The sequence below is a fragment of the Rhincodon typus genome, chromosome 15 (genome assembly GCF_021869965.1).
Source record: "Rhincodon typus isolate 14 chromosome 15, sRhiTyp1.1, whole genome shotgun sequence".
In the NCBI taxonomy this organism is placed as follows: domain Eukaryota; kingdom Metazoa; phylum Chordata; class Chondrichthyes; order Orectolobiformes; family Rhincodontidae; genus Rhincodon; species Rhincodon typus.
In genome coordinates, this window is record NC_063346.1 from 14,482,056 (window position 1) to 14,495,836 (window position 13,781).

The 13,781-nt window shown below is 39.9% G+C and overlaps 1 protein-coding gene across 1 annotated transcript in view; it reads left to right on the forward strand.

Moving 5' to 3' along the window:
- The window catches only part of gse1b (Gse1 coiled-coil protein b), a 603,644-nt gene that overhangs the window by 502,635 nt on the left and 87,228 nt on the right, over positions 1-13,781 (forward strand). The window lies entirely within an intron of this gene.

Here is a 13,781-nt window from a genome sequence, read left to right on the forward strand (position 1 = left end):
TCTTCAGCCACTACCTGAAACTTTAACTGTTTCTGTCTCTGCAGAGGCTGCCAGACCTAACAAGCATTTCCAACATTTTCTGCTTTTAATTGAGCAACAAGTCTTCGACCATCTCATCCATATGGTTGAGTAACCGATCATGAAGAGAAAGCTTCACTGTAGACTATTTTTTAAAAATCACCCTGCCTATTAAACTCCATTTAGAAATAAATAAAAAAGATGAAAGCATTGAAGTGGATTCCTTTATAACCCTTTAAATAGCCTATTCATGTTTAAATATGCAGGTTAATGCTGTGAAAATGTTTCCTGAAATACCTTTCAATAATTAATCTTTTTAGAAAGCTGCATATGACATTAATCTCTAATAAATTAGAGGCTGACATTAACAGCCATATTTCACTGACAGAATCAGGGCTAAATGGAACTTAATCTTGGGATTGCTGTTGATGAAATACCACCTCCAGATATTTAATGCAATTTATTAATGAAAGTCAAATGACAGGCTGGGGAAGTGGTTGTCACACAGCTGGTCTGGTGGTTCTTGCTGTTGAAATAAATGAATCTGCTTCAACGTGATCTAAAATATTTGCTTAACTGTTGGTGAACTGCAACAGAATGTGTCCCACAACCTCCACTGATGCTAAACATTACACAGTGGGTTCCACTCTTGCGTCAGAAGCTTGTGGGTCTATGTCCCATTCTGAAAACCTCAGCACATGATCCCAACTCAACCAAGACTGCAGGAAGAAGAAAATATGGGGAGAGCTCATCTCATCCCCTACCTAATCCACAAGATTGGAACTGATCTGTGACCTACCTTTGATGAAGGAAAAAATCTATCAATTGTAATTTTAAAATTAACAATTTATCTCACATTAATGCTGTTTGCAGAAGAGAGTTACAAAACACAAACCACCCTTTGTGTGAAGGATTGTTTCCTAATTATACACACCCCAGCTCCTGACCCCTCCCCAAAATGTCCCTATTTAGACAATGTTTCCTGGTCACAGACTAACGAGAGGAAATCATTTTTCTCTATCTATTCCTGAAAACTTTGATCACAGTACCCGCCAATCCTCTAAATTTCAGGGAATATGATACTCATTTGTCAAATCTCTCCTTGTAATTTTAAGTCTTGGAGTCCCGATATCATTCAGGTAACTAGATCTACACTATACTCCCTCCAAGGCCAATATATCCTTTCAATGGAATGATACCTGAAACTTTTCACAGAACTCAGTGACATGGTCTAAACAGGTCTTTGTACATCTGAAGCATGACTTGTATCCTCTTGAATTCCAGACATCTAGTTACAAATACAAGCATGCCATGAGCCTTTTTGCTTATTCTCTGTTCCTGTTCATATCATTTCAATGATCCATGAACCTGAACTCCCAAGTCGCTTTGGACTTCAAATATTTCTAACTTTCCAATTGAGAAAGGAACACTTTCCATCATTTTTAGGTTCAAAGCAGGAGACGTCACATAATCTATCAATATCACTTTGTAATAGTATACTGTAACCTAAACAGCTCACAATGCCACCAGTCTTTGTGAAATTTGTAAATGTGCCTCAATATCCCATCATCCATGTCATGAATAAATACAGTGGAAAGTTATGGTTACAACACAGACCTTTGTGGGAAACAGGTCTTGCCAATTAAAGTTCCTGGTCATTATTCCTCCCTTCCCACTCTTTCCATTCAGCCCATTTCTCAGTCAGGCCAATACATTACCTTTCATTCCATGAGCTTCAACTTTAGCGCCCAGTCTCTTATTATTAGAGGTCATCTGGACACCCATATCAATGAATATCCAGAGACATTCTCTTGTGTTCACAACCTTAGTTACCTTGACAAAAATTCAATAATGTTCACCAAGCATGACATATCCTTTACAAACCCATGCTGTTTCTCTCTGGACTGAAAACCTTCAAGGAGGTTACCCACCCTTTCCTGATTATAGACTCTGATAGTTTCCAGATAACAGACGTTATAGTTCGCTGGTCTAGAATTGGGGAGGCAATGGCCTAGTGGTATTATTGCTGGACTGTTAATCCAGATAATGTTCTGGGGACTCAGGTTTGAATCCTGCCACAGCAGATGGTGAAATTTGAATTCAGTAAAATATCTGGAATTAAGAGTCTAATGGTGACTGTGAATCCATTGTTGATTGTTGGGAAAAACCCATCTGGTTCACTAATGTCCTTTAGGGAAGGAAACTGCCATCCTTACCTGGTCTGGCCTACATGTGACTCCAGACCCACAGCAATGTGGTTGACTCTTAATTGCCCAGTGGGCAGTTAGGGATGGGCAATAAATGCTGCCTAGCCAGTGATGCCCTCATCCTGTGAATGAATAAAGATAAAAAAAATCTACGATTTTCTTTTTTCACTTCTCTTAAATAATGGAGTGATAAACATAATTTTCCAAATGAAAGGAATGATTCTGGAATTGGGTGAACTTCGGAAAATTACAGTGAGGGCATTTACACCATCAATGTTGCTGTTGTTCGGATGACATTTTAGATGATGGTAGCAGCTGTGGCTTAGTTGGTAGTATCCTCACAGCTACATTGGAAGTTTGCAGAGTTACATTGCACTCTAGGACTTGGGCACAAAAATAAAGGCTTGACACAGCACTCCATGTGCAGTAGTGAGGGAGTGTTGCATTTTTGGAGTTGCAATCTTTCAGGTGTTAAACTAAAGTCATGTTGACTTTCTCAAATTTTTGTAATGAGTCCCATTTCAACAAAATAGTAGACCCCAGTGGCAATAGTTATCCTTCAATGAACATGTCAAGCTGGTCATTGCCACAATCCTGTTTATGGGAACTTGCCACCAGACTGCCTACATTATAGCAGTCTTGAGATTTCAGAATTATTTATTTGGCTTTGAAACACCTTCAGGTAGCCTGAGCTCACATAAGGTGCTACATAAATGCAAGTCTTTCTTTTGCACTCGCTGAGAGCGGAAGTGATTTACACTAGTTATTTATTGTGTGCTTAAATACACAATAAATACTAACATCCAACCACACAGCATGCAGAAAACAGGAATCTATAAATTATAGGCCCGTTAACTTAACACCAGTCATGGGGAAGGTATTAGAATCCTTGTTCAACCAATTGATTGCAATCTTTTAAAAGAATGACATGCTCTGTGAGTAAAGGGGAGCTTGTTGGATGGCTAGAAAGTGTTTGATAAGAGCCATGTAATACATCGTTGCACAAAGTAGGACCTTGTGATATATAGGGCAATATACCAGCATAGATAGAAGGCTGACTGTTTGGCAGCAAACAGTAAGTATGTATAAATGGCTCAATTTGTATTATATTTTATACAATCCCATCAATGACTAAGAGAGGGCATTGAAGGCAATGGTGACTAAATTTGCTAATGACACAAAGAAAAGTAGGAAAATATTGTGAAAATGACATAACAAGGATGAAAACCAATAGGCTGAGTAGGCAAAAATCTAGCAGATGGAGTATGATGTGGAAAAATATGAAGTTGTTCACTTTAGCAAGCATTAAAACACCATATTGTAAATGGTGAATGACTGTAAAATTACAAGGTGTGGAGGGATCTTATTGTTTGTGTATCAGTCACAAAGTTAGTATGCAGCTACAGCATGTAACTAGGCAAGCTAATTGAGCACTCCTTTATTATGGGAGGAATTGAACATTAGAAATATGGATGTTGTGTGTCAGTTATATAGGACTTTGGTGAGACCACAACTCAAATACATATGCAGTTTTGCTCTCATTAAGGAAGGATGTAAAGCTTTGGAAGCAGTTCAGGGATTTATTAGATTGCTTTGAGGAACAGTTGGACTGTGAAGGATGATATAAGATACTGAATGGTCTTGACAATGTAAATGTGGAAAAGATGTTTATTCTTGTGAACAAGGGGATGCTGCTTTAAAATTGGGGTGTTGCTTTTTAGGCTAGAGAAGTTTTTTGTTTTTCTCAGGATTGTGCAATACCTTTGTCTCAGCAAGCAATGGAGGTGGGGTCATTGAGTATCTTTAAGGTGGAGATTTGAGTTGATTTGATTTATTGTTGTCATATGTACCCAAGTACAATGAAAACTTTCTTGTTTTGTGAGCAGTACTGGCCAAATCATAATAATATACAAGGACATCCAGATCATAGTGTTTAGACAGTGAGGCAGATAAAATCTTAAGACCTGGAATTAAATATCACAGGTGTGGATGGAATGTGGCATTTGGAACATGTACATATCAGTCATAAATTTATTGAATGGTGGAGAAGACTTGAAAGGCTGAATGGCCTACTTCTGCTCATAATTTGTTTGTTTGTATAACATGGCAGGAGACTTTTTTAACCAATTACCATTTGTTGTCTTTTTAAAGAGAATTTTCTGGCATTTTACTCCCTACTAGTAAGTGTATCTTTAACATACCAAAAAGATAACTTGCATGTGTCAATTATCAGAATACATAGTTAGTGTGAATGTGTTGCATTGTGTACAGATGGACACTGTTTAGTTGTGTTCATCCCAATTGAATAAGATGGGAAGGGGATCCACAAATCCATCAAAATGTATTTAGTGAAGCTAGAGTGTAGCAGAGACTTACTCGCCCACACTAAGTAAGTGACATGACTGAGGGATGAATGCTACTGGTGCAACAGCGTGCAATTTGAAATCACTTTACAGCTCTATCAGAAAAGGCTTTAGATTAGACTTAAAAGTACATAGCTCTCCCACTTTGGGACACAAATAGCATAACTGTGAGCAGCAATGCCTCAACTACTTTACATCCTCACAATGCAGTACTTTTATCTTATGTTCCCCTTGCACTTTTCTTTTCCCTCTTCCACCCTGGCATCGCTGCTGGTGTCAGTTGTGGCTCAGTGACAGCTGTGCTATTTGTGCCATTCTAGAGATGAGCGGCAATTGTTTCTGACTCTACCAGTGCTGCATCATCAGACAGAGTTTTTTGCTTGAACTGTCAAACCAAGGCCCTGCCCACAATCTCAGGCAGATAGAGAAGATCCCATACCAATACTTTGAAGATGATCAGGGAGATTTTCCCCACGTCCTGATCAGTAACTATCCCACAGGCACCATCACAAAGATATAATCTGTCCTTCAGCACTTGCATTTGTGGTATCTTGCTGTACATTAGTTTTTCCACATTGTGATGGTCCCTCCATTTCGGAAGTATCTTTTGGCTGTAAAATGCTTTGAGGAGCCCTGACACTGAAGTGTATTTGTTCCCTCTGCTATCCTGTGCACCCTGGCACTAATGCATACCATCAAAAAGATGCACTGAGGGAAAACATCAAAAAGGTACCTTCCAAACTGGCAACATTTATTCCATTGCACACGGGCAGCGGGGCCCAGTTTTGCCAACCAGCATCCTGATTCAGAAATGTTATCAACCATTCCTTCGCCACGAAGGCAATATCCTGGAACTTCCTCCCTTACAGCACTGGGGAAAACCCACAACAGATTGACTGGGGTGTTTAAGAAGGCAGTTTAGCACCAACTTCTCCAGAGCAGTAAATGCCTTTATCCCATGAAAGAAGGAAAAAGAATGATTTATCTTTCTGCTTGCATGTGTCCCCAGAGCAGGGATCATCACTCAGTATGAAAGCGTGGCAACCCAGACTGTCTTTTCCTCTTCAGTTCTGAGATGCTGAGGATAATTATAATGCTGCTGCTGCCATTCCAGCTAGGATCTGCTCCCTCACAGATTATTGATCAGAGTGAAGGCTTCCACAATCTGTATGCATCAGTTCCACACTAAGATACATGCGCTCACTAGAGGCTAGTCTAGAGTTACTATGGTCTGCTGGATTTACTGTCCGAGTGCAAAGATCTAAATATGGAAATTCATAATTTCAGCATCTGCTGTTTGACTGATTACCAATTTACAAATGCTAATAACACCTTGCAAAAAAAAAAGCTGCTCTAAGTAAAACAATTTTACATTACGGAATGCTATGTGGGTATATCCTGAGGGAATTGCTAGTTGGGCAAATGTGTAATTAGGTCTGGTAAAATTGGTGTAACATGAAGCTGGTAAATAAAGGACAGAGTACAACACTTTATAATGTGGCATGGGGCAGAGGTAGGACAGGTGGCAGGAATGGTATTGTGTAGGGCATAGTGTTGTGACAGAGGGACAACAACATAAACTACAAGAAAGGTGGTACCGTGTAGGGTACATTGATATACTATGAAACACATATACTGTTCATCCCTAATTGCTCAGAAGGCAGTTGAGTCAACCACATTGCTGTAGGCCAGACTAGGAGATTTCCTTCCCTAAAGGACATTAGTGAGCCAGATGGATTCTAACAACAATCAATAAAGGTTGGTCACTATTTGTCTTTTTTAATTCCAGATTTTTATTAAAAATTCAAGTTGCACCACCCGGTGTGGTGGGATTTGAACTCTCATCCCTAGAACATTGCCTTGGTCCAAATTATAGTTCAGTGACATCACTACTATAGCACTACTTCCTGCTTCTGCTGCTTCCTCAGAATAGAGGACAACTTGCTTTTATTCTCTTCTAAGGAAGGGTCACCAGACCTGAAATGTTAACTCCAATTTCTCTGCACAAATGCTGCCAGACCTGCTGAGCTTTTCCAGCTGTGTGTGTGGTTTTATTCTGGTTCAATTGATTCTGAAATGGTTACTGATTCCAATTCACAAACTGCAGACTCTGTCACATGTGGGGCAGGTGCTGTTGTAAGTATTGGGTAATATTGTAGGTCTGTGCGCTCATTCTGATGCTAGGATTTTTCTCTGCAATCTTATGACCAAGTCTCTCCATGTGTTCACTACCTTCCCAAATGAACATTTGCCATTGGGTTGGTCATAAATTGACATCTCCCATGAGCCAGCAGGGATGTTCTTAGTGTTGCAATTGTTCTTCTAGAAGTTTGCAAATAATTCACCCTTTGATTTCCATCAAATTAACTCTGGTAAAATTTGTTGGTACCATTAACACTGCAGTGCACACTTCACAATATAAAGGAAGAAAACTGCATAGTTGAGCGCAAACAATCTAGATGGGACATGTGGGGTATATAACATGATGGCAGAAGAGACATTGTATCGATGGTAGGGATGACCTTAAATCTTACTAATAAGATACTTAAAGTTGAACATTTTCATCTCAGTCACTACAACAAATGTGAGAACACCAACTTAGAAAGGAAATAACAATTTATACAGCAGTGAGAAGTGGGATGATCGGTCAGAATATGGTTGACATGGACATAGTGGGGCTGCTAATTGTTAGAGTTAACTGATTAAATTCAAACCAGGCAAGTTGATTAAAGGCAAAGTATTGTGGATGCTGGAAATTTGAAATAAACAGAATGCTGGAGAAACAGTAGGTCTGACAGCAGAGAAGAGAAACAGTTAATGTTTCATGTCTGGTATGACTCTTCAGAACTGAAAACTGTTGGGATTTTCTTATCATATACATTTGATAGAGCCAGAGACCCAGCACAAATGATTGCTAATGGTTGTTAAATGGTGGGGACTGAAAAAAATGTAAAATGTAGGCCCTGTATTTGGTGCCATAAGCACAACAAATAATACTGCTGGAAAGAAGGACTTACAGAAGCATTTCATCTTGCACTTATCAGAACAAATGCAAGAATGCCAAATTTCAAATTACCACAACAATTTATACTGCAGGAGAGAAGGATACTGATTGGTAAATTAAGATGTGAAAGGGAGAGAATTTGTCCTCTCTGCTCAGTACAATGTAATCCAGGCACAAACTAGATGAGGCTGTGGGAGGGTGGGAAGAGAATGTAAGGAGAACAGACATAGTGGTTAATTTCTGAAGTTATTGAATTCAATACTGAGACCTCAAAGATGTAAAGTGTTGAAGCAGAAAATGAGGTGATGTTGACTCTGGTCAGGGTATTGCAGTGGGAATGCAGCAGCAATTTGCTGTCTCCATAGCCCTTTCCTCAGAAAAAGGTGCAATGTATCTTTGTTCTTATTTGCCTAGTTTTACCAAAAGTTGTAGGAGATTCATGGTGCAGTATGGGCTAGAGGTGATGCTATATTTGCATGAAGCTTGAATGGGTATAGGATGTTGGGAGATACAGGTTGTGTAGTGTAGGTTACCACAAAGAGAAACAGGAGTCGGCCATTTGGCCCCTCAAGCCTACTCCACCATTCGATAGAATCCTAGCTGATCTGACACACCTCACATTCATTTTTCCTGCTCTTTCCACATCTTCGATTTCCCTACTACCTCAGCCTAACATACATAAGGACTCTGAACCCATAGCTCTCTGTGACAAGGAGTTCCAAAGACATTCCTCCTTGGAGGAGAAATTCCTTCTGATCTTGGTCTTACGTTAGCAACTCTTTATTCTGAGACTATGCCCTCTGGTCCTAGGCTCTCCCATGAGGAAACAACCTTTCAGCATTTACCCTCTCAAGCCCCTTAATCCTATGTTTCAATGACATTACCTCATTCTTCTAAATTCCAGTGAGTAGTGTCCCAACTTGCTTAACCTTTGCTCATAAGACCATCTCTATACTAGGGATTATTCCTAGTGAACATTCTGAACAGCCTCCAGTGCAATAATATATATTTTCTTGAATTCGGGGACCAAACCTGCTCACAGTATGCCAGATGTGGTCTCACCAGCAGTTCTTCAATTGCATTAAGACTTCCCTACTTTTTTAAACTCCAGCCCTCTTGAAATAAAGGCTAACATTCCATTTGTCGTCTTGATTACCTGCTACAACGTGGTGCTAGCTTTCTGTATTTCATGCACAGGTACCTCCAAGTCCCTATGTGTTGCAGCTGTCTGCAGTCTTTCTCTAAATAATACTGTTCTTACATGCTCTCCCAAAATGATCAAGTTCATATTTTCCCACATTACTCCATTTGCCAACTTTGTGTCTACTTACTTAACCTATCAATATCTCTCAGTTCACTTTTTGTATCAATCCCATAACCTGCCTTTACACTAATTTTTGTTTTGTTTGTGAATATGGTTGCAGTGCACTTGCTTCCTTCCTCCAAGTCTTTCCTACTGTAGTAGAATGCAGTTGGGTTGAATGCTCCAGTGGTTTAAGGGGTTTCTTAAGTGTACAAGTAGTACTTGTCACATTGCCAATAATGTAGTAGATATTACTAACAACCTATTTAAGATAGTCAGTTGAGCTTGTAATCACTAGTGTTATACATCCTCTACAAACAAAAGGAATATGATCAAGCCTTATACTTTTTTGAATTACACTGTTGCTTTCCTCATACCAATGCATTGGCCAATCAAGTCAGAAAGTCACACAACACCAGGCTATAGCCCAACAGGCTTATTTGAAATCACAAGCTTTCAAAGCACTGCTCCTTCATCAGGTGAAGTGAATTCAAATAAACCTGTTGGACTATAACCTGGTGTCGTGTGACTTCTAACCATGTCCACCCCAGTTCAACACTGGCACCATCATGGTCAATCAAGTTTAACTTGCCAACCAATCAGCATCATTTTTCCAATACTATAAGTTGTGATAATTTGAAATTGGCATTCTTGAATTTGTCCTGATAAGTGCAAGCTGAAAGTTTCTGCATGTCTCTTTGCAGCAGTGCTATGAGTCGTTATTATAGCACTAAATATAGGTCCTACATTCTCTGTCTCAAGCAAGGCAGAAAAGGAACACAATAAAGCAGGAAATGGAAGCAACAGATGTAGACACAGCAAGTGCCATGTTGAGAATAGGATTGGTGGAGCCCATTGAGCTGCTTTGAGAGCAGACTAAAAAATGCCTCCAAAGCAAAAGATGGAGAAATTAAGCACTGATGGTTCAAAATAAATCAATTGTTAATATTATAGGGAGGTGATGGCCTAGTGGTAATATTGCTAGACTATTAATCTGGGGACCCTGACTTGAATCTAGCCATGCCAGATGGTGGAATTTAAATTCCAGATTTTTATTGAATTCAAGTGTCTAATGTTGACCTTGAAACCATTGCCAATTGTTAGGAAAAGCCCATGTGACTTACTGAAGTCCTTTAGGGAAGGAAATCTGCCATTGTGACTCCAGATCCACGGCAATGTGGTTCACTCTTAACTGCCCTCTGGGCAATTGCAGATGGGTAATAAATGCTGACCTAACCAGAGACACTCCACATCGAATGAATAATAATAATAAAAAAAATTAGGTTGTACAAACTGAGCCAGACTTGAAGCAACCAACCTGACCTGACCATTGCCCCACAGGTCATCCAACACCTTCTTTGATCTACTGCTCAGTGTGTATGCTTTCAAATTCCTCGAGTTGCCAGGGCACAACTCAGGAGAATTCTTGAGGTAATCAAACTTCTGATTTCTTGACCTACCTGAAAGGTCGTCTCTATTGCTACAGAAAATATTTCCGTGATGACAGAACTATCTTCCTTCAGCTATTTGGCACTCTTAGAAAGTAAGACTGGAGGTCCCTTTAGTGTGTGCCTTTTAAAGCAGGAAATCCTTTAAAGGCATGAGTTTTTTAAAAGCCATGGGTTTAATCCAACAAATCTTGTTCCTGCTGTTGGCAACTGGAATCCCAGTGACTTTCATTCACTTTGAACGCTCCTGTTGTTTAAATTCATACAACAGAAATCAGATTCTGTAACAAGACCACAAGAACTTGCAAATTCCCATGTTGCAGTTTGCTCACCCTTTGATTTCCATCAGATTGACTCCAGTGTAATCTATTTGTAGCACTCATGCTACAGTACACAGCTTCACAATATAGAGGAAGCAACTGCATAGTTGAGACAAAATCTGATCTCGATGCAGCATCCCATGGGAGCTCCATGATTTTAATGTAGCCAAAATCTTCTCTTTAACCCCTTGGCTTCTGAAAGCTCTCAAATTTGTGTTTTCTTAGTCTGCATTTGAAAAAAAAGTTGAATGCACTTACTCTAATTAATTGCCTAATGCTAGTATACAGCATAGGAGTTATAAGACCCCAATTTTCAGTTACATCCATGCCTGGGTGTCCCTCAAAGGTGAGCACATGTCCACTGGCACACTTGAGGCATTCTGTGACAGGGAACACTGGGGCTGGTGTGCATCATCTCCCCTCCTCCTCCTAACCATAGAACTTGTGTTAAATTTAAAATTAAGTTGGTTTGATTTGTTATAGTTCCACTTAAAGGGACTATGAGCTAACTTGTTTTCCACATCTAATCAAAATGGGTGTACAATACTTACTTATTTACCTGGTGATACTGTTCCAATCCTAGTCCCCAAAACCTCAGCAGTGCCTTCCATGGGAGGCTGTTGACTGACAGGAAACTGAAGCATGTCACATTATTACAGTGGTGATTGCTGCCCTGAGTTATCAGGCACAGTTTTGGGACAGCAGGAGTTTTGCATTAGCTAGCATTCTAAATGGAAGTTCTGAGGAAGGGTCACTGGACCCAAAACATTAACTGTTCCTTCTCTGCTGCCAGACCTGCTGAGCTCTTCCAGCAACTTTGTTTTTGTATTAAATGTAAATGTTTGATAACATTGGTTGCTGTAAATTGAAGAAAAATCAATTCTCCAGCATTGATATTTGTCAGTGAAGCAGCCTGCAGGGGTCAAAGGGCTTACAGCTGCTCCTACTTATCTTCTCTCAAATTTTAAATCAAAATTGTTTAAAAATTTTGCTTTACATCTGCTCTTTTTTCTACTTTACTTTGTACTATTAATATTTCATGAATTACTGCGAACAGACTTGCAAAGCATTTATAGTGCAATTAGAATCTCAGAATTCCCACAATATGGAAGCAAGCTATTTGGCCCATCAAGTCCACACTGACCCTCTGAAGAGCATCCCACCCAGACCAACCCCCTATCCCTATCACCCTGCATTTCCCATGGCTAAATCACCTAACCTACACGTCCCTGAACACTAAGGTCAATTTAGTACTGTCAATCCAACTAACTTGCAAATCTTCAGAACGTGGGAGGAAACTGGTGGACTCTGAAACCCATGCAGGGAGAGTGCAAAATCCACACGGCCAGAGGCTGGAATCAAAACAGTTCCTGGTGCTGAGTGCTAACCACTGACATCACACTCCTCCTCCTCCTCCTCTTGCCACCAAACCTCACCGCCCCCAACCAAATCCTACACCATCATTTGTGTGCCACTGCTTTCTTCATCTCCATCAATTCTTCCTATGCTGTAGGGTGTCTTACAAGACTAGGCTGGACATGTTGAGCTTGTTACCACTGGAATTGAGCAAGGGGTGACTTGATTGAAATGCATAAGATGCTGAATGTTCCCTCTGGGTCAGTCCAGAACCAGGGAGCACTTTTTTAATTAAAAACTCATTCTTTCCTTTTTTCCTCTCCTAGAAGATAATGCAATTTGGAACGCTCTACTTTGGAAGTCAATGGAGCAGAAGGCATTGAATCATTAAGATAGAGATTCCTTTTAAGGAAGGGGAATCAAGGAATATCAGGTGTAAATGGGAATGTGGAATTTGAAACATGTACAGGTCAGTCATGATCTTGCTGAATAGCAGAGAAGGGCAAATGATCTACTTCTGCTCCTACTGCATATATCCCTATGTATGCTTGTGCCTAGATGCCAAATTTCATCCCTACTTGCTCAATGGTGGGGGCAATTCTAAGGATCCTAACTTTAAGTTTCCATGGGCATTGCTAGCAAGGCCAGCATTTACTACACATCCCCAACTGTCCTTGAATGAATTACTGCTGGCTGTTCCAGAGGGCAGTTAAGAGTAACATTGCTGTGAGGCTGGAGTCACTAATAACTAAAACGTCCAACAGAAACTGCTTCCAATGGCTGGGACAGAAATTGAAGATGATTTGGCAAAAGAACCAAAAATCACAATTAGAAAATCTTTCAAAAATTTATAATCACAATGCGTATACAAGGTGTAGAGCTGGATGAACACAGCAGACCAGGCAGCATCAGGAGCAGGAAAGCTGACGTTTTGGGTCTGGACCCTTCAGAAAAATGCTCAGGTTTCCTCTTCACTCAAGTAGACAAGCTTGCTGAGTACTTCCAATGAATTTTTTTTAAAAAGAAAAAAAGTCCTATTTGGTGTAGCTTGTAAGCTATTTGTTGACATTCAAAACTAAAGTGTTCTAGTTATCAGCATTTCTTCATTTTAGTGTAACACAGCAAAATTCCTTTACATCGGAGTGGAGTCCTCCTCCAAAACACTTAATTCGACACAATATAGAGCTCACTGCTAAATCTAGGTTCCAGTGGGTGGAGGTCAGAGGATCAAATCAAAGTTTTTGCGCTTCATCCTCCAATAGGACCATCAACAAAAGGCATTCGAGCAGAAAATAGATAAACACTTGAAGATCTTTAAAACATTTTAACTGGCTTTTTTTTTCTTTTTTGCAAGATGTGAGAAACACTCCAATTTAGAAAGTAGCCTTCACAACCTCAATGTATGAAAAACTTTAGAGCCAATTAAGTACAGGGACTGTTCTCCAGTTTGAGAATGTGGACAATCACGAGCCAGATTTATCCAACACATTTTGCTGCAACACCAGGTTTTTTAATTGCATTCTCCCTTCAACCCCTCAGTCCAACAAGGAGCAGAACCACCTTTATACACTGACCCTTCCCAGAATTCTATTTTATAACCTGTTGGATCTTAGTAATAAGCAAAGGGACACAAATTTAAAGCCTTTAGTTAGAAGCCATTTGCCAAATAAACAATTGTACTGTAGTTGAGAAGCAGAAGTTTCAGGTTGAATTCCCCACTAGTGTAGCAGCTCATTCTCCACACAGCTGTATAACAACAGTG